Genomic DNA, 4,000 nt, shown 5'->3' with positions numbered 1-4,000 from the left:
CGAATCGTGAAATCAAAATCGTGAATCGAATCGAATCGTGAGTTGAGTGAATCGTTACATCCCTACAAAGGCGTAAACCCGTTTTGACTTTCCTTAGTACTCCACTCCGAAAAACTTAATGCATGCATGTAGCGCAGATGTCTTTAGACTGGTCAAAGCAAACAAACGACACCTCTACCTTTTAAAGTCATTAAGCTGTACCTACACACCTCAAAAAGCCATTCTGTTCAGTCTAACAGGTTTGTGTGGATCAGACCGTACTAAGCTCTGTACAGGGTGTGGGCTCGACCACAAAGATTTGCATTTGAAGTGATAACAGCACGAGTGAGTGTACAATGCTGATTCACCAACATCAGTGATTGCCATTCAATGGAGAAAGCACATCACTGGCTGAAATAACATGGCTGTGCATCAATGAAATCCACTCCGCTCTGTGCTACTTTAGCTCAAGCACTGATCTCACTAATTGTTTGGACAGGTGATTGTAGTGGTTATACATGAAGGGAAAAAAACACACACTGGATATGCCAACAATAGCAGCTTTCTCCTGTCAGTGCAGTAGATATCTGCAACAGGAAGAGCTCTGCAAACCAGATTCCATGTCACACTTGCTTTTTTCTTTGTCTGAATTTGGACTGTAATTAGTGCTTGCTAAGACAACCATCACTATTATCATTTCTTCCTCCAGATAAAATGCTGGTGGTTGTGCTATGCATGCAAATGATGCCTCAAATCATGTAGCTTAATGAGGAGAGGGTTGCTTGCTATTACTAGTTTTTGTATCTAATAACGCCTTTAGAACTGGGGCTGTAAGCAACTACCTTCAAACCTCCTAGAACACCCTAGCAGCCACTTAAAGGTCCCATGACATGCTGCTTTTTGGATGCTTTTATATAGGCCTAAGTGATCCCTAAGGCAGGCTAGGGGAACTCATATTAATGTTAAAAAACCTCATAAAGTGAAATTTTCATGCCATGGGACCTTTAAAACACCCTAGAAAACACACAGTAATATGACTCGCCCATATCTTGGCAGCAGAACATCATAGAGAGTTGGAGATGGGCTCTTTTGACCGTTTATGGATACGGACCCCTGCCATATCTTGGCAGCAGAATATCAGAGATATGGGGGTAGGGATCTTCTGACCCATGGCAGTGCACAAAAACTATTTCAAACATCAAAAGTTTTGGGTCAGTGAGATTTTTAAAATGTTTTTGAAGGACATCTTTTACACGCACCAAGGCTGTATTTATTTGAACAAAAATACAGTAAAAACAGTATTATTGTGAAATATTATTACAATTTAAAATAACTATTTTCCATTTCAAGATATTTAAAATGTAGTTTATGTGATGGCAAAGCTAATTAGGGATGCACCGAATTTTCCGCCAATTTTCGACCGAAAGAGAAAAACGTCCAAAAAAATGATCCAGAAATATATGCTGTGCCGCACCACCCAGCAGTGTTCGGCACGCAGGTTTAACTCTCCCTTTAGCCGCTGTCACTGCGCAGTGTGACGCTCCGCTAAATATCCCGCTCTATGAATGTGCGTTCCGTCGCTCATGTACCACGCTCATGCTCACCGGAAAAGCAAAGTCCGCTCAAATAAAGCGCTGACAGAAAATTTCTATGGAAAATACTTGTTACTGTCTGCAATAGCGCTACTGTGCTGTAACATGGAAACGGTGGTAAAATTACGCTACCCTCTCGTGACGCTATGCTCTGCTCACAAGCACTGATAATAACAGCTAGGACTATACATTATTTGGATAATTAGTCATAAAAATAATATCTGATTATGTTGCAATGAACTGAATAAAAATAAAATATTGATATTTAATATTAATATATTTTCTGCACACTTTTGTGTTACTTTCAATAAAACTGTGGTTATTTTATTGGCTTGTGTTTTTTAAATCCAGTATCATTAAAATTGAGTTAAAATAAAGTGTCTTACAAAATGACTTTATTATTTAATAAAATAATAAATAATTATTGAAAAGCATTTTCCGTTTCAGTTTTCGGCCAAGTGCATCCAGAATTTTTGGTTTTGGCCCAGAATTTTCATTTCGGTGTATCCCTAAAGCTTTCGAAAATGAAAAAAAAATCAAGGAAATGGCTGTGATGCTTAATATTTTTTGTGGTATTTTTTCAGGATTTTTTATTAATAGAAAGTTCAAAAGAACAGCATTAATTTGAAATTCAACTTTTCCCAGTGACTTAGCTACATCACCACCTTATACATATGCCCAACTACAGGCTGCTTTGGCCTGCCCACAAAGTTAAATAAGTGACTTTGTTATGTCAAGGAGGCCCAAGAGTTTATTTTTTTCTGTGAGGTAACACACTGTATCAACCTCCAATACTGATGCCATAGTTATCATAGATATAATACTGTTTACAGCTGTTCATGAAGCCGAAGCTGAAACCCAATTATGGTAAGGGGTGTTACATTTCCAACACACTCTTCAAGCAGCCGGCTGGTCAAAACAGACTGGACAAGCTGATCAATCAGCGCAGACTGGGCTATTTCAGAAAGGTGGGCTTTAAAGTGACAGGAACAAAGTGTTTCAGGCAGAGGGTGAAAAGAGGTGCTGCAGCAATATATAGGGTTGGGTACCGAAACCCGGTACCAATATGGCACCGGTACCTATGTAACCAGTATGTACTAGAACCGAATCAGAACGCAGATTTCGGTGCCATGTCCGAGCGATCGATTGAAATATTTGTCCTCTGGTCCTCCGAAACGGTAGTAAGAAGCATCATCGTGAAAAATAATTTCCCGACTGAGAAAATTCACGTGAACTCAAGTCGGAAAGCTCTAATAATACAAAACCAACAAATCTTTGTAGTAACGAGTGTCCATGTTTTCACATTCCGACTTAAAAGTACAACTCTGGAAATGAGAGCATCCGAGGAGCATGTGAATGCAGTAATTACACTTGCTCTGATGGCAGCAGGTAGCCTTCCGTTAACTAAGCTTAACATGCTTAAATAAAAATTCCTAAAGCTAAACTTCCCTTGTATTCACATTTCTAAACCTGTTGTCCAACAAAAGAGAACATTATAACCTTTTTACTCCACAACACCAGTCAAATGCTTCCTTTTGTGATCTGATGTGGCTTCTTGTCACAGAATGAGGCAGAAAATATGTTCCATAGGCTACTTTAAAAATAATACATCTATTAGCAATGGATTGTAAATATACTTAATTATGAAAATACCAGAGATGGCTTGAATAACACAGATAAACTATATTGTCGCAGTTTATTATTATTGTTTATTGTCTTTGTTTTATCATTCAAAATTTTTATATTTCCGTTTACTCAGTTACAGCTATAATAGCTATGTCTTTGTCCAGTTCCGCTACTTCTGTGACTGGATATGTGGATTTTCTGTGCGAGGGCGCCCTCTGGCGTCCAGTATGAATGGAAACAGACATCATGTGTTTATAGTGCTAATGGCCAATCCATCATTTTTTGGGGAATTTTTATTTATTTTATAACATTTTTTTTAATAAGTATCGGTTCAGGCACCAGAACCGTTTTAAAAGTATCGATTTGGCACCGGTATCAAGAGGAGAAGAAAAAAAAAACATACCCTGGCAATATACAATGAGAAAAATAGATTTTTTTTTAACTAAATCATGTAAATGTATTGTAGCAGACCTCAAAAATAAAATTTACTTAAAGGGGTCATATGATGCGATTTCAAGTTTTCCTTTCTCTTTGGAGTGTTGCAAGCCGTTCGTGAATAGATAAGATCCCTAAAGTTGCAAAGACTAAAGTCTCAAACCCAAAGAGATATTCTTTATAAAAGTTAAGACTCGTCCACGCCCTCCTAAAACGCCTCGTTTAAACACTCCCCCACATGTCTACGTCACTGTGTGGGAAGGTTTGCATAACACCGCCCAAATGTTCATGCAAAGAAAGAAGGCGTAACTTTATTGTTGCTGCCGCCGCCATGTCGTGAAGACGCTGTGTGTTTCGTTGCGAAAGCG

General features: G+C 38.5%; 1 protein-coding gene across 6 annotated transcripts in view; it reads right to left on the bottom strand.

Annotated features, from left to right (window-relative positions):
- The window catches only part of LOC107699764 (calmodulin-regulated spectrin-associated protein 1-B-like), a 38,621-nt gene that overhangs the window by 27,868 nt on the left and 6,753 nt on the right, over window positions 1–4,000 (bottom strand). The window lies entirely within an intron of this gene.

This window comes from Sinocyclocheilus anshuiensis, unplaced genomic scaffold (assembly GCF_001515605.1).
Source record: "Sinocyclocheilus anshuiensis isolate Anshui unplaced genomic scaffold, SAMN03320099.WGS_v1.1 scaffold278, whole genome shotgun sequence".
NCBI classification, from domain to species: Eukaryota; Metazoa; Chordata; class Actinopteri; order Cypriniformes; family Cyprinidae; genus Sinocyclocheilus; species Sinocyclocheilus anshuiensis.
Note: the sequence above shows the minus strand (reverse complement) of the source record. Positions and strands in the feature narration are given on the sequence as shown.